This window comes from Protopterus annectens, chromosome 16.part0, assembly GCF_019279795.1.
Source record: "Protopterus annectens isolate FY-2018-M chromosome 16.part0, PAN1.0, whole genome shotgun sequence".
Taxonomy (NCBI): domain Eukaryota; kingdom Metazoa; phylum Chordata; order Ceratodontiformes; family Protopteridae; genus Protopterus; species Protopterus annectens.
The window spans coordinates 770,191,528-770,217,615 of record NC_056750.1 but is presented as its reverse complement, the minus strand read 5'-3'; the positions used below and the strand labels follow the sequence as shown (position 1 = coordinate 770,217,615).

The window sequence follows — 26,088 nt, the reverse complement described above, 5'->3', positions numbered from 1 at the left end:
TGTCTTGGCATAATGCATTTATTCTTCTGCTTAGTTATGGACAGTTGAGTTTTCAAGAAGTGAGCTAAATGTGGCCATAATATTCTACCACAAGGCAGGCACACACTGTGTGCCTGGGAGGAACATTTCAAAGAAACAGATTTGTGAGTTGTATAAGACTCAGACAATTAAGATTGAAAATGAAAATAATGTAAGTTTGTTAAGTTTAAAGGGAAGATGTTCATCATATTGATCACTGCTGTAGTAGCCTTAGCTATATGGGTTATATCCTGTCAAAAAAAAAAAAAAAAAAAAATATATATATATATATATATATATATATATATATATATAAGCTGGCCAGCTTACAAAGCTTCAGGGCTTCTTCAGTACACTTAAACTGTCAAGCAGCTTGACCTGAGCTGACTAAAACACAAGTCAGGTTATGAAGCCCTTCAGAGATTTATGGCCACCAAAGAATACACCCCTCTGAGGCTTTTGAGGATTGACATTCAGCTTGTGCCTTCATTTGCTGGGCAAGTAAGTTACCCTTGTGGGGGGGGGGGGATGTTTCTCTTTTCTTAATTTTGATGTTTTATTACCTTCCTCTTGAGGAATGTTATTTTAAAGCTTGGAGTGTTTTGTTTTAATGGACTGTCTTGAGACTGTAAGATACTTTCAAATGGAGCACTCACTTTTTCCTCTTAGTTTAAAAGTAGTATAATGTAACTGAAAATATTTTTTTACTGTAGAGAAATTGTGTTTATTTTTCTTTTTTGGAGCTGACGTAGTGTTTTAAAGTCCTTTTATTGTGTTTTTTTCTGTCAAGAAAGTAACTTGCGGACTTTTAGTGTTTATGATAAATTGCTGATTGTCTTCCCAGGGAAACAGGACACCACTTTTGGCCTGACCATGGAGCAGACTAATGGTCCCATTATCAGCCCTTCTTCTAGCCCTAAAAAGAAGAAAATAAGCAAACAGCCTTTGACACCAGAGCAGGCTTGCAGTTTACCTTATCCAGAGGTGGGTGACTCTTGCTATGGTTATTTGTTGCACCTCAGACCACTTATCTTTTGTCTCGGATCCCTCTGGTGTAGCACCAACAGCTACCATGGACCAGGGGTTATCTACATGCTCTGTGGCTGTTGGGGTCCCCTCAGTAGGCAAGGAAAAACCACTCATGTTGGTCCTGGGAGAGGGAATAGGGAAGTTTTCCCTGTTGTGTCAGAATACTGTGCCCATCCCTTGGGACGTAGCTGCGGGCAATAGTAACATGGTTGGCCCCATTTTTCCTGTCAAAATGAAACAGAAAATCAAGCATGTATCTACTCCTCCTCACATTTCTTTGGATAGTAGTAGTTTACTAGGTGTGGCTCATGGTTGAATTGAGTCTATTGATCCTTCTTGTAAAGTAGTTTCTGGTAAAAGAAAGAGGGATTCCTCTTTTCCAGAAGAGATTCAAGATTTCTGAATCTGAACAGGAAAATGCAGGGATGGATACATGTTTTCTTCAGATTTCTGAAACAAACTCAGAGGAGAGCTCAGTTTCTGATTCTCCCTCTGAGGGTTTCTCTGTGTCTTGAGACTATTGCTAGAATGTGCAAATGTTTTCAGTGAGAGAATACTGAGGTTTTCTCAGATCCTCAAAAAATGATATGAGTTGTTACAGAAAGATTTTCCAGAAGCTGCACCCAAACCATAATTGGATTCTAAACATTAACAATACATAGATGGCAATGAATGTGCAATATTATACTAACTAGATCCTCTTATTCAGTGTGAGAATCACACTTATTCAATATCAGAAACATGCAGTGCAATAGGAACTTGTGCAGTACGAAATCATTCAGCTGCTGAAAGTTATAGATAAGATAAACTATAGTAATATGTAGGTAGAATAACCTGTCTAATGTGAAATGATGAATATATATATGTTGTATGTGTTATTGTATGTATGCATATGTCTTCTCAATTTGGGCCTGATTCGTGCAATTTCATTTAGACTGCACTTGTGTAGGCTAAATGACAATAAAGTTGACTTTGACTTTTTGACTTTGACATTCCTTCTATTCTGTTAGCTTTAAAGGATGTGTATGTTACTGCCTGCAATCTTCCTGATAGTCAGCCAGTTGCCTCTAAAAAGGCATGTGGGATGTATAAAGTTCCAAAATCTTTTAATTTAATTTTATAAAAAATAATTCCCAAACCTGACCCAACAACTAAAGATTTAGTTGATCCCACTGCTGCAAAGCGCATATTAATTTCATTCCTACTCTTTCTGATAAGGATGGGAAAATTATTGATAGGTATGAGAAAAAAGTGCATAGTTCTGCAACTTTTGATTTTTCTGAAGTTTGAATTGTAAGGCTCATAGGTACAAGCCTAGACATGTCCCGAGTTGCCGCAGTTGTCGGTGGTTAGGTGAATGAAGTTTGCAGAGTTAAGGTTCTATGTTAGTTAATACTGACTTCCTCTGTCCAGGAGGGACATGGGTGCCACCTCAGGATTGAATATAAGGTCACCCATCCATGGATCTAGGTTGCATTTGAAGAGGGTCATGGAGATGCTCTGCTTCACGTGAATTGGAAGCTTGTTCCAGAGAATTGGCTCTCTGGGAGATGTATCTATCTCTCCAGTATGACCTGCTCATGTCAGAGGCTAGGTTAAGATCCCTGGAGTGAGTGCCTCTCATGCAGTTTGATTTATGTATGTGTAGCATTTCCATCACGGCCAGGCCAGGTCACAGAATGGCCTATAAGCCAGGCACAGGTCAGCCCTTAGCAACCTGTAGGAGACAGAATACAGTGACAGAGCTTTCAGTCTTCCCACATAAGACTTGTTTTGTGTGCCCTGTAATTTCTTAATGAGAAACATATGTGGTCTGTCCATTTCATGCGGGTGTCTGATGAGTTACATGCAAAAGGGAGCATTGTACTCAGTTACTGGTCTGATGAGGGCCGAGTATAATGAAATTATAACATCTTTAGATCTAGATGTGATGCCTTAACTTATGAGATTTGCAACATAGAAGGATTTCCTTACTACTGTGGATATGTGGTGGTCAAAGTTCAGGTTGTTATCAACCTGAGTACCCAGATCACATACCAACGGGTCTTCACTTGGGGGGGTGCGGTCGATAATGTAATTAACAGGAATGTCAGCTTTCCCAAAGAGAATAATAATAATAATGCATTTTTTGCATTTAACTTTAATCCATGGCTTTGGCACCAATCATTTGTCTGAATTATCCCTGTCTGCAGTATATTAACATTGTTGGGGGAATCTGTGATTGTTCCCAATTTGCAGTCGTCAGCGAACTTGGTCAGCCACAGGCCATCCAAGTTTGCCTGGCCTTCTGAGAAATAAATTCTGAACATTAAGGGGCCTAACACAGAAGCCTGTGGTATGCCACTGAAGAATGATCTTTTGCTAGAGGTGAAGTAACCCACTTTGGCAGTATGTGTCCCATCAGTGAGTCATTTGGCTACCCATCTGGTAATGTAGGAGTTAATTCCTAATTAGGAGAGTTTCTCTATAATACCTGAATGGGGGATTGTATCAAATGTCTTGGCTAGGACAAGATGAATATGCACCGTCTTTCCCTTGTCCAGGGCCTTGGTGACTTTCTCGAAGAAAGAAGTCAGCCATGTTTAACAGACATGATCTACCTTTAATGAATCTGAACTGGGTTGGGTCCAGAGTTTGGAGATTACCAGTTTCCTTGTTAACAAGGTATTAGACTTGTTTAATTCTAAATAGTACAACCTCTGCGAGTGAGGCAGCTGCAGGGTCCCAAAGAGCAAAGTATTCAAACCAAAAGAAAACAGGACCAGCATACAAGGCACCTTGAAAATAAATTTATTGATTGAGGTTCTTGAAAAAAAGACCGGTTTCGGTAAATATTTAACAAAGCCTTCTTCAGTGTTTAAAAAAACAACAAAAAAGAACCTGTATTTAAATACTCAAGTGAGTCATGTGCTTAATTACATATGCTCATTCAGACCTGGCTTAAAGAGCCCACCAAGTTTAATGATCCATATTTTCTCCATTGAATTTAATAAATTGTGCCAACCTGATTTGTTATGCCTGGATCTTCTAATTTTATCAATAATGGTAAAACTAAAAGTAGCCTTTGGATGTACCAAAGAATGTTTATGTAAAGCATTGGTGTCTCTCTTGTGTCTGATATCACTAAAGTGTTCAGAGATTCGAAGCTTCAAGGGTCTGGAGGTTTGGTCAATATAGAATGCAGGACATGTGCATTTGGCCAAATAAATGACCCAATCTGAGGAACAGTTAGCAAAAAATGTTATATTGAATACTTGAGGGGTGTTTTGACTGCTGAAACTGGTGGTTTTGAGTATGATGTCACAATAGATGCAGTGTCCACAAGGGAAGCAACCAATTAATGGATCCCCTGATAATGTGGTCTGAATACTTTTAATACCTTTCTTCTCAAGATGTTTAAAGTGATTAAAAAAGGCAGATAGATTTTTGCCTTTCCGAAAGGAAAACGAACATCTGTCTCCAAGAATGTCCTGAAGTCTAGGTTCACATGTTAATATGTTCCAATTATGTTGAACAATTTGCATCAATATGTTGGTATTCCGACCATATGTGGTGATAAATCTAGGTGTTACTGAAAGTGATTTGTGTTTAGTTTTGTAATGAAGCAATTCAGTGCATTCCATCTGGTCAACTGTGTGTTTGGTATGTAATAGTTGACACATTTTATACCCATGGTCATGGAATCGATGTACTAAATCATCTCTGAAGTGTCTATATGCGTGCTGATCAGAACAAATGCGTTTAATGCGCATGAACTGTGATTTGGGAATGTTTTTGCAGATGTGAGGAGGATGAAAGCTGGTTGCATGGAGAAGTGAATTATTTTGGGGGAATTTATGATGAATTTCTGTAGTCAGCGTATGATCAGATGCACGGCAAACCAATACATCTAAGAAGATAATTTTATCTCTATCATAGCTGACAGAAAATTCAATCCCCCATTTATTTTCGTTCAAATAAGAAACAAATTCCGAAAGTTATTCTTTATTCGCTCTCCATACCAACCAGCAGTCATCCAAATATCTGCGCCAAATATCCATTTCAACCATGTAAATGTTATGAGAGTTGTCGTAAATAACCTGTTCGTCAAAGTATGCCATGAACAAATCGGCATATATGGGTGCAAAAGATGCACCCATAGCTGTCCCCTTGGTTTGTAAATAACATTTGTCTTTGTAAAAAAACACATTTTTTGTCAAAACATGTTCTGTTAAACACAACAAAAGAGTGTTGAAACCTGGCTTGTATATTTCAGTTTTGTTGAGCCAGTATTCCAACGCTTCTAGGCCAGCCCAATGTGGTATGTTGGTATATAATGATTTTACATCCAATGTGCAAAGTAACCAGTCGGGCTCAAGCTGTGTATCAGAGATGATCTGTAAAAATTCAGTGGTATCTTGAATTCTAGAACGGACACATTGTAAAAGGGGCTTAAGAAATTTGGTAAGGAATAGAGATAATGGTTCTGTTAATGAATTTCTACCTGAAACAGTGGGTCTGCCGGGTGGGTGTTGAAGGTCCTTGTGTATTTTAGGTAGGAAATAAATGTATTGTGGACAAGGGTTGGCAATGGTGAGTTGATGCTGTGTGTTTTGAGTGATGATACCTTCTGCAACAGCTAAACTAAGGAAAGAATCAATCTGTTCCTTGAATACTGGTGCTGGATCGATGGTGAGTTCCGAGTAATAGCGTGTGTTGGATAATTGGTTCAGTGCTTCATGATCATATTGTAATGTATCCTGAATCACTATAGAACAACCTTTGTCAGCACCATTTATGACTAGATTGTGATTGTTTGCCAATGTGTTGATATTTTCCATGCAAATTTTGGATACATTATTAGGTAATGGTGGAATTGATCTAAATTGAAAATGTAGATCTCTGATAATGGCTTGTTGAAACATGTAAACTTGGTGATTCATGGGTGGCATGAACGAAGACCTATGGTATTTAAATTAATCAGAGATCTTTGGTTCTTGTTCCTGGAAAAATAGTTTGAGGTTAAGATTTCTACAAAATGAAACAATATCTTGAACAAAACTTTCTTCAGAAACAAAAAAACCAGGGATGAATGATAATCCTTTATTAAGAATGTCAATTTCAGAGGAGGAGAGGACATGTGATGAAATATTAGTAATGTTTACAGTGGTTGTTTGGTCACAAACATCTCTAATAGCGTTTCCATGTTGTCCACATCTTTTATGTTTCCAGCCCCCCCTTCTCCTACGTGTAAATCCTGTGAGGTGACAGAATTTCTTCTCTTGGATACTGGTGAGCCTGTGGCACCCCCTGAATCAGTATCAAGACATGAGGATGAATATTCATCAGCTGAAGTGTCAGTATAATTATATGTGCCTTTCTTAAGGATAGATTTAGTCCGTTTCCTCTTGGGATAGGTATGATTCGAAGGAGAAAATCATACATGTTTGTTTTTGTTTGTAAAATTGAAAGGATCCCCTCTGGTATAATCATCTAAATCCCTTTGGAACTTTTTCTTTTTCCTATCCTTAAGCTGTGATTCCAATGTCATAAGTTCCTTGCTTATGTTCTTGATACTATTTGTATATATGGTCTGACCCTCAAATTGCTTGGCCTTATCACTAAGAGAAGAAATGGATTTAATTTCTTGTTCAATGACTCTATTATGGAAATTTGCTAGTACTTCAACAAATTTTAGGGTTGTCTCTTGTTGAATTTCATTCCATTGTTTCAATAGAAGATCATCAGGGGAATTAACCAATGGTTGGGTACGTACTCGTAACCCTCGTGGAGTGATGCCTTTGAGTAAATATGCACGAAAAAGTTTGTAATGCCAAACGTTATTTCTCAAAGATCTCATATGTTTGTTAAGATTTGAAAAAATGTTTACACAATTTTCATCAAGGCCTGTGTTGCCAGGATCATCCAACTTTTCACCAAGGGGACCAATTCCAAAAACAGAAAGATCGTCTCTGTCAGAAGACAGCCCATTTATTAAATGATGCAATTCCATGTTAAAATATTTTAATAATAAAGACCGCTGTCCAAAATAATACCAAAGTTAAATAGACCTGAGCCGGTTCAGCACAGGATCAATAAGCAGAAGACCAATATAGTATTATAGCTGACATAAGTAAATGTGAAAATTTTCCCAAAGGGACTATTCACCTGGATTGGGTCTATTGCCAGTCCTGTCTGAACCAATAAGCCTTAGGTCCGAAGCATCATATGGCTCCTTACTCAAAATGATAGTTGGAATAATATTTGACAACAGGCTGAAAAAACGAGATCTAAAATCTTACTGATGATAATCTTAAATAGACTGAAAGGCCCATAATGTGGAAATGTATAAAAAATTCTAATTAATGCACAATTTGTGTTAAGTATTGTAGTATTAGGCCAAGTGTACAATAGCTCAAACTAATATGGAATGAAAATCTAAAAAATAATAGAAAAATGTGTAGAGATTGATTCTGATGCTATAGAGTCATACAACAATAAAACAATCCCGATGTAGCAGTTCAAAACAGTGAGGCCAAGCAAAAGTGACGGTCATCAGAAACCATATATAAATAGTTTGATATTAACAGTTGTCTAACAGCAAGATTGTCCACTGTTGAGCCCAAAAAAACTTAATGGGACCAATATTGACATTAATGCTGAGCTTACTATTAAAACAAGAAAAGAACATAAAAGCAAGGCGTGACAAGGATGTATAGGAAACCAGTGAATATGCCATCAAAAATAATATTAATAAGGACTCACACCACCTCCATATCAAAAAAGGTGGCAACAACACCTATTACTTGAATTGCTATAAAGAAATGGCACACCTGGTGTTAAACACAATGGTGATTTGTATATCTTGTATGAGCCCTAGTAACAAAACAAAGGCATAAATGTATTGTTGCCAACTATAAGACACCCAGCTCCCCAGATTAACAATTTTGGATGGAAATAAGCCATCTAACTAATATGTTAAAAATACTAAAGACATCAGTTCAAATAATATAAATGTTGAAATATAATGTGAACTAAGCACAGCTTATCATAACAATAGTGAAAAACATAAATGCCATATAACTAATGATACAAAGCACCACCAACTAGATGGATACCCATTGTCAATAAAAAACATGTAAATTTTAAGCTTCAGTTATGGGTGTTACCCAAGAAAATGCAATTATTGAAAACACCCTATGAATATAAACTGAGCTCAACGTATGTTGAGTAAAAAGTCAAATATTAACCTTACCTAGCTAAGAGTATAGCCAAATATGTATATTTGGGTTGTAATGCCGAAGCACATAAACTATAAAAAATGTGGTGACCAAGAGAATAACATATAAACCACTATAAGCACTTGTATATTGGTATACATCCAAACATGTGCTTCAGTATAGCAAGAAAAAGGGGTGGGGGGTAGAACAGTTTGGTTAACAATGGCACATAATAATCTGTTGTTACCATAAAAAACTTTCATTTAACTCACCCACAGGTCTTGCCTAAATGTTTAAGAATAAACATGAAGTATAACACCATCTTTAAATTAAATGTTGGTCCCCAATAGGCCAAATATTATAAATAAAGTAATGTGTATACTGTGTAAACAAATTAATATTTAACGGAATACAATTGTCGAAAATATTCATATGGTTCACAATGAACAATACTCTGCCCAGCATAAAGAAAAAACATATTAACTTGTTAATAAATGCCCATGTAAAGATTGTCTTATTGTAAAGACAAGAAAACAAAAAAAAACAAAGTCAGCAGATGCATTCAAATCTTCTGAAAACACTCCACAGTGGTTAACAAAAAGAGTTTAAGAAAACCAGTACTTAATGATGTCTTGCTGATGGCAAACATCTAAATGGTGTCGCTTGGTTAAAAAAACACACATCAGTTTGTTGTGAACTTCGAAAAACAACAGGCAACCTCAAAAATATAGTCTCTTAAACTTCCCTCTGCTGGAACAAATGAAGAGAAATATGCAGCAACTGAGCCAAAAAGCAATGAAGAGAGACGCCAACAAATGAGCCACGAAGCATCTTTGTTTGTGGTAAAGGCAGCTAACAAATAATAATCCAGTCAAGGCAGGCAGGCCAAACATAAAAGTCTTGAAATTACATAGTTCATGAGAAAAAAATGGAAAGTACCTGAGGTTGTTTAAAAACTGCAAACAGTAAGTTAAATTTCCAAATAGATGAACTCAGCCAAAGACAAGTCCAAAAGATATATAAATCCAATAGTGCAGTTAAAACTGCAGAAGGTGCCACAGGCCAACCGCAGAGAAGAAACAAGAAACTCCAAATAGTACAACCTCTGTGAGTGAGGCAGCTGCAGGGTTCCAAAGAGCAAAGTATTCAAACAAAAAGAAAACAGGACCAGCATACAAGGCACCTTGAAAATGTATATATAAAGCATTGGTGTCTCTCTTGTGTCTGATATCACTAAAGTGTTCAGAGATTCGAAGCTTCAAGGGTCTGGAGGTTTGGCCAATATAGAATGCAGGACATGTGCATTTGGCCAAATAAATGACCCAATCTGAGGAACAGTTAGCAAAAAATGTTATGTTGAATACTTGAGGGGTGTTTTGACTACTGAAACTGGTGGTTTTGAGTATGATGTTACAATAGATGCAGTGTCCACAAGGGAAGCAATGAATTAATGGATCCCCTGATAATGTGGTCTGAATACTTTTGGTACCTTTCTTCTCAAGATGTTTAAAGTGATTAAAAAAGGCAGATAGATTTTTGCCTTTCCGAAAGGGAAACGAACATCTGTCTCCAAGAATGTCCTGAAGTCTAGGTTCACATGTTAATATGTTCCAATTATGTTGAACAATTTGCATCAATATGTTGGTATTCCGACCATATGTGGTGATAAATCTAGGTGTTACTGAAGGTGATTTGTGTCTAGTTTTGTAATGAAGCAATTCAGTGCGTTCCATCTGGTCAACTGTGTGTTTGGTATGTAATACCAATGCTTTATATAAACATTCTTTGGTACATCCTTTTAGTTTTACCATTATTGATAAAATTAGAAGATCCAGGCATAACAAATCAGGTTGGCACAATTTATTAAATTCAATGGAGAAAAAATGGATCATTAAACTTGGTGGGCTCTTTAAGCCAGCTCTGAATGAGCATATGTAATTAAGCACATGACTCACTTGAGTATTTAAATACAGGTTCTTTTTTGTTGTTTTTTTAAACACTGAAGAAGGCTTTGTTAAATATTTGCCGAAACCAGTCTGTTTTTCAAGAACCTCAATCAATAAATTTATTTTCAAGGTGCCTTGTATACTTGTTTAATTTCTCCAAACCTTTTGAGTTTTTAATACCATGACGGGAATGGACCCCATTCATAAGTCAAAGTATGATTGAAGTTCATGAAATTGTAGTGTTTCAGTCTTTGATGTCAGCCAGAAGTGCTCTTCACAACAACCACAAGGTGCCCAGTAATGACTCTTTCTGCAATTCGTACAGAGTTACATATATCAGTAACATATCAAAATAAGACTGTAGATTATTTTTTATAAGACCCGTTGCTCCTACTACTATTGGAACTGCCTGAGTATCTTTCTTCCACATTGCTCTCATTTCTGCCTGCATATCCTGATATTTTATGATTTTGTGTCTCTCTGTATGCAAGACACTGTAGTCACTGGGTATAGCAGTTTCAATAATCAATGCAACTATTGTCTTCTTTTCATAGACCACTATATCTGGTTTTCTAACATCTGTCTTTTGAACCGTTGTTAATGGGTGATCCCATGTGATGTAGACTTAATTTTCTGTGATGCTTTGTGGCTCATGTTTCCAGTGTTTTCAGCTACTTCACTATTATAATGTTTGCACAATAGCTAGTGCAACAGTCTTGCCACATTGTTATGTCTTTCAGTATACAGTCCTTCTGCCATTTGTATGTCACATCCAGCAACGAGGTGTGCATCTGTTTCCAGTTCTTTTTTACAAAACCTACATTTGTCCGTTTCTCCCACATGTTCAATGGACTTTGTAAACTAACATGTATTTAGTCCACTATCTTGGGCCGCCAATAGCAACCTTTCATCTTTTGGTTTGAATTTGCCTCTGCTTAACCATTCCTGTGTTCAGTCCTTATCAACATGACGTTCCAGGAGTTTTCTATACTTGCAGATATATTTATGCATTTTCCACATTTCTTGCCTTCCCATCTGAGCCTTCACCTTATATTCTTGGCACATTCATTTGCTGCCTGATTTTTATCTAGTTCTAGTTTGATTTCCATTCCTACTTATTTATTATTTATTTTATTTACTTTTGTTAATTCGGTAATGTCCGACTGGGCCAGGTAGCCTGTTTTCAGCAGAGACCCGGGTAGAAAAAAATTTCAGAACAAAATGCACATAGAAAAAAACATTAGTACAAGATACAACAGAGTAAATATAATAATTATTAGATTACATTAACAGCACAGTGGGATTCAAAATTAAATAATTAACATAATATAAGTCTTGTATTAAAAACATTACATACAATAATTTGCAAGAATTACAAAAAAAATAATCTTGACACCAATATGCTTCTGCTAGACTAAGAAGGGAAGTCATCTTAGATTTATTCTCCTCATGTTTCAAAATGTTCACTATGTTTGGGTCTTGTGAGGTCAGTAGATATGTGTGCAGTCCCACGATTGCAGATCTATACATGTAATCAGTTTCAAGGAGGCCCATACCTCCTTCAGAATGGGGAATATATAATCTTGGTATGCACTGATTTTTATAAATAATTTTGATGATCATGTAGCATCCTTTTTGTTTTCCTGTCTAATGTATCCAGCACCTTTTTGAGCCAGTCAGTCACTCCAGAACTGTAAATTAGGATAGGAAGAGGAAATTGATTTATAGCTTGAACTTTGTTCCTAGATGTCAACACTGTTTTCAGGATTAATTTAAGTCTTCTAAAATATTCCTTGCTGAGTGTTATTTGCGTTTGTTCATGTTTTATTGTTGATCCTTCATCATTTCTCAAATATTTATACACTCCCTCTTGCTCAAGTTCTTTTATATCATTCTTGTCCCACACTGATGTTTTCTTGGTGCTGCAGCTTTCCTGCTTTAAAGGTTGCTTTTGCACATTTATCAAGATCAAAGGACATTCTTATATCATCTGAAAACGTTTTGACAACTTTTAGTTGTGTTTTCAGTTCCTCATCTGATGAGCTATACAGTTTTAAATCATCGACAAAGAGAAGATGAGAAGTCTTTACACTTTCTTGCTTTCTGGAAGCCAAATTATAGTCATTACCTAATCTGTTAAGCAGAGAGCTTAATGGGTTAAGGGCAAGGCAAAAGAGCAGTGGTGACAGAGTGACCCTTGAATATCCCCCTTTGAATTTTTATTCCTGGAATAATAATTTGTCCTTTATCATGGCTTAACTGCAAAATGGTTTGCCAGTGTTTCATGGTCGCCGTAATATAATTGATCGGTGTATGCTGTATCTTATACATTTTTAATCACTCTTTTATCCATGAATGTGGGATACTGTCAAATGCTTTTTTGTAGTCTATCCAAGCCATACTTGGATTTTTCCCCTTTATACAGTTCTCCACTATGACTTTATTTAACAACAAATGATCCTTTGGTCCATATGACTTTCTTTTATTACTCTTTTTTTCTGTTGTCGTAATTGAGTTTTCTTCTAAATGACTATAAACTCTGCATCAATTCCGATGTATAGTTTATATGTCGTTGTCGTAAGGCAAGTTATTGCTCTATAATTTTTAAGATAGCTTGCAGGTTAAGTCTTAAGTAGGGGCATTGTTTTTCCTGTTGTTAGCCAGGCTGGTGTTTGTTCTGGGTGCCCATATAAATTGTTCTTACTCATGGCTAAATCTTCGTGCAAAGATATTAATACTTTTAGCCAGAAGTTAGGTACTGCATCTGGGCCTAGGGTTTTCCAATTAGAGGTTTTTCTTAACTTTGTTTCAATCTCTCTCTGGCTGTTACTTCATCCCATTTCCTATCCTGTACATTTGATTCTTTCCATGGCTTTGCAGATGAGGCTAATCAAGTATGGGCCTATAATCCCAGGGTCAGTTGATGGTTCCCATTTGTGCAGGGGGTTACTGTTGCTGTCCTCCATTCTGCCGGATCATAGCCAGTTTGCAGGCTGTGGTTAAACAGGGATCCAAGTGGGTCTGCTAAGTCATGTTTTAAGTTGTTTAAAAGGCAACCTGGTATGTTATCTGGTCCCATTGATACCACGTTTTTGGCCTTTGAGAGCTCCGAGATGACCTGCTCTCTTGAGATAATAGGCCAAGGAATGGTGGCAGGTATACTTTGAGGGATGACTGCAGGGGATGGGTAGTAAAGTTTGTTCAAAATCTGTCAGCTAGCAGGTTGGCTATTAGCTCCATTTGGGTATGGGTGGTACCACAACCAGTTCAGCGCATAGCTGGGTTTTCCCTTTTAGATTTCAGATGTAGTTAAAGAATGCCTTGTGATTATCTTTAGCTAGATAGGCTATTTTTGCTTCATGATTAGCTTTGGAGGACTTGACAAGAACTATAATTTGTTTGTTTAAGCTAGAGAGGGATTTCTTCCCCTGCTGAGCCAGTTCTGCCTTGTTCTTGGACATCAGTTTATTTCTCTTGTTGTTGTTGGGGGTCCACTAGGGTGGCTTGTTTTTTCAGCAAGACCTGGTTTTAATCCGGTCAGGTACATCTTATTCTATACAACTGCTTAAGTGGTTATACAGGGCATTGTTGTATACCTTTGCATAGGAGTCTGTATTATCTGCGCTCGAGGGGGCTTTGAAACTTCTTATACCATCACTTAGTAGGAAGTAGTCTGTCTTTGAAAAATTCTCATGTGTTAAAAGTTTTTCTGGAAATTGTGGAAGTGTGAGGAATGTGTTATCTGTAGTTTCTTCTTGTCAGGAAAAGTCTGCTAACTTAGTTTTTTCTGTTGCTCAGGTCACTACCCATTATTTTCGTTGTTTGTATGACTTTTGATACTTCTTCCAGGGCTATGGCTACTGCTACTGTTTTGAGGAGGTTTGCATGGCTGCTTTTTCAGAAACTCCCAAATGATGTTAAATTGAGATTTTAAATTCTCCCCTGGATACAGATTTACTGTTTGGTCATTCTGCTGCAGAGGTTATCAAAAAGTGTGATGAAAGGCGCAAGTTGATGCAGGGGAAACTCTAAAATCTTTCAGCCCTCCTTTACCAAGTTTTCCAAGGGATTTGTTATCTCCTCATCCAGTTTTGGCATAAATGCAGAACAAACAGTCTCTACAAAATTGATGTTTAAGACGAAATGGCAAGGTGGTTCCGAAACAGTCTCATACCTCTCACAACCAAGGACAGTCCAATAAGTCTGAATGACTATTTAAGAAACTTTGTGACCTTTTCCCACCCTGGACACTTCCAGAACGTCTGAATCTCCATTTGTCTCTTTGGTAACAGATTGTTTCAGACAAATGGGTTCTGAAAATCATTCATCAGGGTTACAAGTCACAGTGGAAGGAAATTCCTCCTTTCCAGTGGGTCATTCCTCATTCCCCAGATCAAATTTTATTTCCACCCATTGTTCATGACATGCTGTCGAAGGAGTGATAGAACCAGTTCCTCCTTCCCAGGTGGGAAAGGGTTTCTGTTGAAGGCTGTTACTAGTACCAAAGAAAGAAAATGCATGGAGACCAGTTCTGGGTCTTTTTCTTTCTTTCTTTCTTTCTTTCTTTCTTTCTTTTTTTCCTCTTTCTCTGTCTTTCTTTCTTTCCTTCCTAAACCTGTTTGTGGTAAGGCCAAAATTCAAAATGATGTCATTTCACAATCTGTTAGCTCTTTTTCATCTTTCAAGTTTCCTGGTAACACTAAATTTAAAAGATGTTTATCATCACACGCCTGTTCATCTGGACTTCAGACATTTCTTAAAGTTTTGTGTGTCTGGATCACATTATCTGCATTACCCTAAATAGTCTAAACTTTAGACTATTTATTACACCTATTCACAAAGTGCGTAGTTCCAGTTATAGTTAATTGCAGGCTTCAGAGTATTCATATTTGTTCGTATTTAGATGACTTGCTTATTTTCCAGAGTCTTTTTCAAAGTGTCAGGAATCTCTCTTTTGGGTGAGATATCTCTTACATAAGCTGGGATTTCAAGAGAACATTCAAAAGTCTCTCTTGACTCCTTTACACAGGACTGTGTTGCTGGGATGTCAACTAGACACTTCATTTTAAAGTGCTTTTCTTCCATAGGAAAAATATATATCTTCATTTTTATCTATTTCTAAGGTTTTCCCCTCAAATGTTTGTCACTGTGAGGGAATACCTCAGAAATTTGGGTGTCATGACATCTATGATTTTCATGGTACTCCTAGCAAGACTCCACATGAGAAGGATACATTGGTATCTGAAACCTCTTTGGTCTTAAAGTCAACACTTTTTATCTTTTTAGATTCCAGTGCTGAAGTTTTGTCAGAAGAGAAGTCTTTTGGTGAAGACAACAGATATCCTTAAATCCAGGTTTCTCTTTCTCTTTCCCTGCTCCAAAGCAGTAAGTCGTCACAGACACGTTGGACTTTGCTTGGGGAGCAGTTTTGGGAGGGATAAAAGTGCAGGGGGTGTGGTACACCAAGGACAGATGCAAGCACATAATTATCAAGGAGATGCTTGCCCTGTTCAAGGTACTCAACTCTCTCAACCATTTTTTGGTCCCCAGCACCTCCTCAAGTGGTTACAGGCAGTACCACAATGATGTGGTACAGCAACAAGCAACCAAGTCATGCCTCTTTTGCAGACTAGCCATATTAGCTTGGGATATAGATTCACAACACAATCTCACTCTACAGGCATCCCACATTCCATCAGACCAAAAATGTGTGGTGACAAGCTGAGCAGGACCAGGGAAGACCCTCACCAATGGAAACTAGATGGGGGGGGGGGGTTCCCAAATTTATTGCATCTGTGGGGAGTTCCTCAAGTAGATCTCTTTCCCTCTTCTCTGAGCAGTCAACTGGCAAGTGTCTGTTCCAGGACTCCATGCAAGAAGGCCTGGAAGATAGATGCCTTTTCTGTTTCTTAATAAGGAATGTTCCTGTATTATTTTCCACCCTTTCCACTAATATTCAGGGTACTTCTGAAGATTTAGAAGGATTCAGAAGGAATTCTCCAAAGATCTCTGTGGTGACTCTCTTCTGTCTCAGGCAGTTGAGGCTGTCCTTTCTTTTGGAAATGCCCAGGGCCAATTACCATAAGCTTCCATACTGACTGGATCTACTCACATAAGAACAAGTGTTTTTGACGTCAGGGTTTATCAGTCATCTTCAAATGACTGCGTGGATCATAGGGTTTTAATTCCTTTCAGGCACCTGTTTACTAAGGATGTACAACAGATACTAATGGAGGCAAGAAAGCCTGCAACTAGCAAATCATATATTAACAAATGGAAAGGGTTTTCTAGTTCTTTGCAACAACACACCCATTCAGAGGTAGTTGTTCTCTAGTTTTACAATATTTTTGTGAGTTACTATCCTATGGTCTTTCTTATTCCTCAGTCAAGGTTCATTTATCAGTCATTTCAGCATGTCTGTCCATGGATCTGTCTCTTTCAGTGCAGTCTCATGTCAAAATGTTCTTGAAAGGGGTTTTGCATAAGATGCCTCCAAGAAAGCAAGTGTCCCCTCTTTGGGATCTTAATTTTGTGTTAGGGAAGCTAACACTTGCTCTATTTGAACCAGCTAATCTGACTGACTTGGGGTTCTTAAGATGGAAAACCGTTTTACTGATGGCTCTGTCATTTGTAAGAAGGGTATCTGAGTTGCAGGCTATTATGGTGAGTCAACCCCATCTCATTTTCTATAGGGACACTGTTTCTTTGAAAACTAATCCTTCTTTTATGCCTCAATTTATTTATTTAGTTACGTTTGTTTACCGGGAAATTCCAACTGGACATAGGTCCATTTTCAGCGGAGGCCCAGGGAGAAAAGCTCCATACAATCAAAACAAGTAGCAATGCAAAGTAAGTAAAACTGTAGTAACATGATCAGTAAGAATGTATGACAAAAGCAATTGTAGTACATAAAATGTAGAACTACACAATAAAAATTTAGAGGTGACATTGTAAACACAGGAAGACATGGAATGCCCAACTGATAACTATGTTTGGATAAATTGAAAGAGTAAACATTTATATCTTCTAAACTTGTTTAAATTGACAGTTATAGTTAAGTATGCTAACAGACATAAAGTGGTAGAAAAGTTTACTTTAAGCAAAACTATCAATCTCAGCATTTTATTTCCTGATCCTAAAAATGAGGGGGAAAAGATACTCTATACCTTGGATATCTACAGACAGCTGAGGTACTGTCATGAGAGAACTAAATCTTTCATATCTTCAGATCAATTGTTTATTTCTTTCGAAGGTAAGAAAAAGTGACAACCTATTTCCAAATGGTTGTCTCATGCTATCGCCTTTTGTTATACTTACCATAACAAAACTATTCCGGGCAGGGTTAAGGCCCACTCTACCAGGGCCTTGGCTTCATCTATGGCTTTCTGAGGCTTTTTGAAAAGGGTTGGATTCTAAAAGTATTCTAGAAACTGCTACTTGGTCCTCTGTACATAGTTTTACAAAGCACTATAAGCTTGATTCCTTCTCTAGGTCAAGATCAAGTTTTGCTAGGACCATTCTCCAGGGGCTAATGGACACATCTCCTTCCACCTTCCAAATGTAGTAATCTAGGGTAATCTACCCATACAGCTAAGGGTACTGCAGCAGCGATCAATGTGAAGAATAAAGTACAGTTGTGTATGTTAAACTTACCATAACAATAGTTGTTTGAATGATCACTGCTGCAGTACCTGCTCTCTCCCTTCACCTCAGTTGTTTCTTGGTGTGTTTTTTTATGCCAGGGTGTGGGCATTTATTTATTGTTATTCCTAGCATTGTCCTTTCAGTACTCAGCCTCCCTTTCTGTGCTGCCAGGAAAGCTCTAAAGGGCTTGGCACCCAAAGTTGTCTTTTGATCAGCTCAGCTCAGCTCAAGAATGTATCTTTAGACGATATTTGTGCAGCTGCTTGAATGGCTTCACTGAGTACTTTTGCAAGGCAGTATAGGCCCGATGTGATCCTCAGATCTCTGTCTTTTTTAGAGATACAGTGATCAGAGATACTTTGCCATGATACTTCCGCCTCCTGAAGGATAAACTTCAGATTCTGACCTGTTGATTAACAGGGATAGACCTCCTCATACCAGATAAAAAAAAGTTATGTACCTACCATAGCAATGGATTTGGATGAGCAGTTCCATCCTCATTAACATGCCCACCCTCTTTTCCCTGGCTCAAATTAGGCATGATAGTTCCTGTGATGAAAGAAGGCACTGCCAGGAAAGCCAGCTGGAATTTTGCAAATAATTATATGTCATTTGTGAATATCAAACTGATTCATACAAGATGCTGATGTTGCAAATGTATTAGAACTGCATGTCATGTGTATATCAAACTGATTTGTACAGACGTTTGTGTTGAAAAGGCTTTTGTAAAGTGCTTGTGTTTGAAATGTTACTGGAAGGAACAGAAATGTACATGCACTGTTGTGACTGTTTGAATGTATGTTTTAACAGAGGAAACTGGAGGGTTAACCTCAGTCCAGCAAACTTTAGTAAAGTATCTGAAATTAAATCACTTTATAGACTAGGTCATAGAGATGCTATCTCACAGGTTTCAAGACAGCCAGAGACACAACGTCTATACTAGGAAGCTTTCTGTATTGTCTTTGGGGTGAACTAATTACTCTCTGGAAATGTGGAGGTATGCAGTTGTTTTATGACTTCCAGCACCTTCCAAAGATCTGAGCAAAAGCCCTTGTGTTTATATTTTTACAGGTAGGTGCTGATTCCTGCCAGCTTCCAGCAATGGGGATTTTCCATGGGAATTAGAAGATTGATTGATTGACATTTGATGACCAGAAATTATGTCATCCTGCAAGCTATCTCAGCAGTAATATTTTAGATATTATTTTGAGAAGTCTCTTAGTGAGACAGAGCATTCTGTATTCTGTCTTGGGCCTGACAACTAGAAGGACCACTCACCACATCAACTGCCTTGCTCTATTACGTAAGTTATTAGGGTATAGTAACTCTCTTAAATACAGTCAGGAATATAGTGAAGCTTAGTTTAGACATTGTTTTTCTTTATTTGTCTGAGCCTGTCCTGCAATATTACTTTAAATGTTGCCTGTGATTTGAACTCTGATGTCACTGTGAATATATATTTAATATTGTCTTGTTCTTTTATTATTTATTATTAAATATATTTAAGCCTTTCATTGTGGCTGATCTTTGTAGAGATATTTACGTTTTGAGAATACTTGCATATTTATTTGGTGACACTGTGTGGGGGCCACTCCTAATAGCTTTGCTCTTGGTCCAACTACCATTTATAGCAGTATTAATTTCACTAAGTATATTGGGTACCCTTGGAAGAGCCTTAAGGTAGCTGGCAGGAGTATCTGGGGGCAGTCATAACTACCTTATAGTCTTGGCAGAAGGGGGCTTAGCTAGTAAACCTGAACTAGCCTTTTCCAGATGTGTGTGTGTGTAAATAAAATAGTGTGTATGTGTGGCAGCTACTTGGGCAAGGACAAGAAGCACTGGTTGGGCAGAGAGGGTGCTGGAGGCCTTGGGTTAGACTCAGCTGAGATCTCAACTCAGTAGCTGTGTCAGGGGGAGTGTTACTGGGGATCTGGGGAAAGAGGGAGAAACCAACCCCGGACTAACTATGGTCTCTGTGTGCTCTTAAGGGAAGTTGCAGTAGATCCAGAGAGCTGCATCTGGAAATACTGTGTGTGTGCCTGCTATCCTCCCAGTGAACGTCCCCCACAGTTGCCACTGGTGAGGACTGAGTTTCCTTGATTACTGGTCCGGTGGTCAGTTCCTCACCCCCTTACTCCATGGTAAAGCTGTAACTGCTGTTTCTAAATTGTCTGATACTGATTGCTTAGATTATAATACAGTTAAAAAATGTTTATTGGAATACTTTAATTTAACACCTGAAGCTTATAGAAAAATGTTTTGTCAGTATAGACACAAAGCAGATGAAAGTGTGTGATTATATTGCTGAGTTAAGCACTTATTTTCATAGGTGGGTGAGTGGGTGTCAGGTCACCACTTTTGAAAAGCTGGCAGACCTTTTGTTGAGGGAACAAGCCCTTAGCACTTTGCCTGAGGACATGAGAATCTGGTTGACAGATAGGGAATGCAATACTGCAGATGAGTTGGGGAAAAAAAGAAGACTTGCACCTAGCAAGCAGGGCATCGCTGCACAGGAAAGGGATACCCAGTGCTGCACATGGGTATAAGGGGACCCATGGTAGGCAGCCTAAACTGTCCCAACAGATTCCGTCAGTAACAGGGGAAGTCACTAGTTCAGGTACATGGTCAGGAACAAGGGTTAAATGCTTTAAATGTAACCAGTGGGACCATGTAGAATATAGATGTCCATAGAGGCAAGGTGGGAAACAAAAGTAGGGGAGCCAGCAAGTGGGAATAACAGAATGCCAGTGGTAAGTTTTCTGGCAATAACAAGGGTACCAAACTACCACAAGAGGTTATAGCATATCTTAGTAGATGGGGAACCGGCCACTGCTATGAGAGACGCAGCCTCTGACCTAACTATTGTGAAGCCTGCAATGGTTAAAGAGGAGCACTACTTGCTTGGGCAGTCTACTCCAGTTAGATCTTTAGGAGGGACACCATTCCAAATACCTCTGGCTAGGGTTCACCTTGACTGAGAGGGTGGAAAAAGAAAGCAAGCAAGTAGGTGTGTTTGTGCAGATGTCCTGATAGGGAATGATTTTGATAATGCAGTACCTTGTGTGCATGCAGTTACACACAGTCAGGCTTGGAGACAGACACTTGGGTCTGGTAGGCTGGGGGGACCCAGACAGGCCGCACACTTGAAGCCAGGACTGTTGACGTGGCTACTTCAGGGAGAGTGTTATACTGTAGCAGTGAGACTGAAAGTGAGCCACAGCTACTGGTGGGTACTGATGTTTCCTTGAGTAGAGTGACTGCAAGGGCAGAAGTGAGTAGTACTGCCCAGGTTGACAGTGAGGCACTGCTGTCAGAAGCTACCAGACTTCCCGTGGAAGGGGAGCTGGGAAGGTTACATTTCCTTAGAGTGATCCTCATATGAGTAGCATGCCTGATTTCTGATGTTTCAGTTTTGATGGTTCATCCAGCTTTAATATTAAAGTAAATACCTAACTTTCACTTATAATTTAAGTTTTGTGAATTCAGAATCACATTTTACATGGTTTTGAGCTACTTATGCAATAGGAAATTGCTTTAAACTAGAAATGCACATTTAAGGACTCCCAAGCCCAACAAACCATTTCAGGGATGCAGTCTTGTTTGTTTGTTTGTTTGTTTGTGTCTTTCGGCGTTTCCCGGTTAGGGGTCGCCACAGCGGAACTCCGGTCCGCTAATGATTGGCAGTTGATTTTTACGTACCGGCTTGCCAGGCCTGACGAACAACCTTCAACGAAGGTACGCCCTTTCACGCATGTCTCCACGCAGAAGACGCTCTAGCTGAGAATCGAACCGGACAGCGTCTTACTGTGAGGCGACAACGCTACCGCAGCACCACCACCAGGGACGCAGTCTATGAACCCTTATAATGAGCCTTAATTTCAGCTATATCACATGTATTATTTCTGATGCAGTAACAACGAAAAATGTAAGAATATGTTAACAGTGAAATCTTCTATAGGGAATAGATGCATTCATATCACTTTTTAACATAATGGCCATTGTGTTAGAATTGCTTATTCTAGAGATGTGATGACTGGAACAAAAGATTACTGTAACACTCATATCTAAGAATCAGTATTTGCAGAATATATGTTCTTTAAGAGCATGAGGTTGATATAATGGTTTATGGTGTGTACCTTGCAGACACAAGGTGCAAGGTTTGTTTCCTTACATGGGGTAACTGGCTAGGCTTCAAATAGCCCACACGGGCATTTAACATAATCTATTAACCTATGCTTTAATCAGATTACCTTTGTATGACTAGAGCAGCATATGAAACAAGATTGAGTAGCATACTAGGTGCTGCAATGTTTCATTGTGCAGTACGAATTAGTAGCTGATTGTTTGCTCACTTTCTTTGGAGAAGAGATATGGGACTGTGTCTTGAAGAATTGCTAGAGTCCAAAGGAAATGCTAACAGGGCTTCAAGAAGTGGTAACAAGACTAATTAGTAGGGGTTGTCATGTGCTCTTTAGTTCCCCTGGATGGGACTTTGAGTAGTTGAGTTCACTGTGAATGCCAAAAAAGAATAAGCCTAATTAAGACCTTAGGGACAGAACTCCCACACCTGTCATAAGATGGTGGAGCACAACCACTGCCCCTGACACTTGCTTCATGTATAGCAAAAAAATGGTCTGTGGCAGGAGCTGTTGGTGAAGCTGACCTTCAAGAAACAAGTTTCTGAAGTAATCAAATGTATAGTTAAACCCACCTCTTATTATTACATCAAATAGTGCTACTGCACCCGAGCAATGCTTATGTAATATATCCTGCGTCACAAAAAGCTCTAGAACTGTTTGGATCATTCTGTTATGTCTCAGCCAATCAGATTAAAAGAAAATAATAAAATGCACTTATTCCATCAATCAGTCTGCATTTGTCATTCCAGATAAATCTTCCAGTCTGTTATGCATTGTATAATATTATAACACAGTCCTGTTCTTATGTAGTTATTTTATACAATAACATTATCATAGCATCCCCACACAATCTCAAAACTACCAGTCTGCATTTCAGAATAACTTGGTTTTGACTTTAGTCTTACTTCTTTTGTTAATTGGGAACCACCATTTTGCATTTTTCTTACTCATAAAACTGTTTTGCCTGTACAACATAGTTCTGTTTATGATGTAGAAATGGCAGGGTATATTTTACTTTTTGCTTTTCTTTTAAAGTTTACTTCCTTTGAATGAATATATATGTTTGTTTTGTGATTTCTGTTGTAACCAGGTCATGACAGAAAATGGACTTAAGTGATTCAGTTCACAATTTTAAAATAAAATAAAAAAATACGTATAGAAAAAAGAGAAAATTATATATTCAGTTTGATATGGTGGAGAACAGCAGAAATATTTACATTGTACAGACTTGTTACTAAAGATGTTCTGCAGACAGTGGAGGTGGGAAAATATGTGGTTATGAAATGTGGATGCATTTTCAACAAACAAATGACATGCAGTAATTTTTGTTTTGAATGTGGGACAGTTTGGATAAATCAAAAGTAATTTCTTAGGCCAGCATACAATATCATTTAATTGTTTAGCTGCATACTGAGTTTTATGCAGAAGCACCCTACATCAGCAATGGATTCTTGCAGCCCAATCCAGTAACATGAAATAATTTTTCTTAGCATACTACCAGAAAATATGAGCTTTACATCTGGGATTGCTGTTGTCACATCTTGCCTAATTGTTTTCTTTCTGCTGTTGCTGCTTTTAAAATCACAGTGGACTAAGCTCTATTATGTTTCCTCTACAGCCCATTTTTGTTTTTATTTTTCATTCTTATGTTATATTTTGTTGCTTCATTGGAGTTCATTAACATCACATGTGAGAGTGTTCAATCTCGCCGTTTGTTCTTACACCTGGGTTCGGAGCCGATCCTCGGCTCCGTGTCGGCCGCTTGACAAAGCTCTGCATCGAGAAGAAGCTCGAGACCAACCTAACTCCCACAATTCCCCTCTGCCTTTACCTCAGATCTAGTTTGCCGCTGCAAAGATCGCATCATTTTGATGAGCTCGGACCACCTGAAAGCTAAGATTGATTATTATTCTTTCATTATTTTTTGTATTCAGATTTCTCAGATTGACTGGGTGTATGTGTGAGTAGTGTATCGAGGGTTTCTCGGTTCCGTATATAAATTTTATTAACTTTTATATACCTTTGAGTTTTCCCTTGGGGCCTACCCAACCCTTAACTGGATTTGACTATTGGATGTGACTTAAGTATCAGGATTTGACAAATATTACTGGCTTTGACTTCTTACTGGATTTGACATTTACTACTGGCTTGTCACTGTTTCTGGATTGGAATTTGTTATCATGTCAGAAAAAGTTAAATCAGGCTTCAAACGGTGCCAATGTGGACAGAAGATGTCTGTCACAGACAATCATAGTTCCTGCGTCTACTGTCTTGGCCCTCTCCATCTGCAGGAAGACTGCTCTATCTGTCATTCTTTCAGTGGAAGGGTCATGACAGATAGGCGCAGGAAACTTATGGATAGGGGTCTTTTGTAGCCTGCATTCCAAGAGGCTCTGGATGCATCAGACCAGGCATCTAAATCCTCGAAGGAATCGAAGACGTCGGAGCCCAAGTCATTGGCTCCGAGCTCTTCAGTCAAAGTTTGATCACCGGTTCCACAGACTTCGGGGCCGAGTGTTGAACTGTTGTCAGTTACCGAGCCTCGAGTCTTGGAACCGGTGACGGAGCTTCCTCCTCCTGTGCTTTTGAGGTCGGCTCCGTCTTCGATTCCTTCGACGCGTTCTTCCAGGCCCCTCTCCGACACCGATGTAGACCGCGTGGTGCAGAAATTGATGGAGAATACAGCCTTGTCCAAACTCATCTCTGTCTCCTCCCAGTTGGTGTCGAGACTCGAAGGCCTTCCCTTATCTCCACCTGTTCCTCCTCCGAGGCCTATCCAGTCTTCGGAGCCGGGAGAGGCTGACCTGGTGATTGTGGAGCCCTCGGTACCAGAGCCGTCCTTTTCTCGGTCAGTACCGTTCACCTCGACTCCGTCGGATCCAGTACCGGAGTCTCGGAGCCGAAGATCCATCCTTGGGTCCGGGACTGAGAGTCGGACCAATGTTTCGGTTCCGACGCTCCCTCTCGGGGCCTCGGCTCGGATCGACTCTGCTCCGTCCTCGGGGTCGATGCCTTCGGTGCCTGTCTCGGGAATTCGTCCGACTTCTTCGGAACCGGGGGATACCTCAACTCGGGACCCGGGGGCCTTCGAACTCATGAGGAAGGTGTTGTCTGTTCAGACAACCACTTCAGCAGAGACAGCTTCTCCTTCCCATAAAGGGCCGTTATCCTCCTCTGCACCCACGGCTACATCTAAGCGTCGAGCACCAGTGTCTCAGCCACCCCTAGAGGGTGCCCCTTCTTCCTCGGAGGCTTCTTCGGATGCCTCCCCCGAGGAAGTTCCGAGGAAAAGATTGTGTAAGAGGAGACACTTAGATTCTCCACAAGAATCATTGACATAGGACACTGACTTAGATGAGTCAGAAGGGTCCCCAAAGTCACCCTCGGAGGATGTCTCCTTTTCTGACATCCTGGAGATCCTAAAGCAGAGAGGTGATTGGCAATCCCTACCCCCTTCTGAGGATGAGTCAGTCTTGCTGAAGGCATTCGGTGCTCGCCCTTCCTCCTCCTGGGTCACTCCGCCCTTCGATGAGTTAATGGAGCTGATTGCTCAAAGGGCGTGGGAGACACCTGACACGGTGGAACCAGTCCCTAGAAAGCCTAACAAATTTATTACTGCCCCCCAAGATAAGGCTTATCTGACAAAGGGAGTGCCAGTGGACGCTATGGTGGTGGCAGCGGCCACGAAAAAGGAGATGTCGGAGTCTTCCTCATCTGTCCATCTGCCTAATAGAGATTCTGGGACTATGGACAGATATGGGAAGCGCATTTTTAGTTCAGCGGCTTTTTCTATGCGATCCCTGAACTATTTGACCCATTTTACACGGCTACAGAGGGATCTAATCAAAGAGTTGGGAGATACCCTCCAGGGTACTACAGATGCTGCTGTCTCAGAGAAGGTTACAGCGCATCTCAATACCCTTACTTCTATTGTAAACTCGTCCATGAGGCTGATCTCATACGCAGCTGAAGGGTCGAGTAGGGCAGCAGCTTCAGCGATTGCTCTTCGTAGGCAATCCTGGATGCGCTTATGTTCATTTGCGGAAGCCTTCAAGTCTTCCTTTACTAACGCCCCATTTGATGGTGCCACTCTCTTTGGCCCTAAAGTAAAGG

The 26,088-nt window shown here is 39.3% G+C and overlaps 1 protein-coding gene across 6 annotated transcripts in view; it reads right to left on the bottom strand.

Moving 5' to 3' along the window:
• GRIN1 (glutamate ionotropic receptor NMDA type subunit 1) overlaps positions 1–26,088 on the bottom strand; it is a 2,709,836-nt gene that overhangs the window by 866,271 nt on the left and 1,817,477 nt on the right. The window lies entirely within an intron of this gene.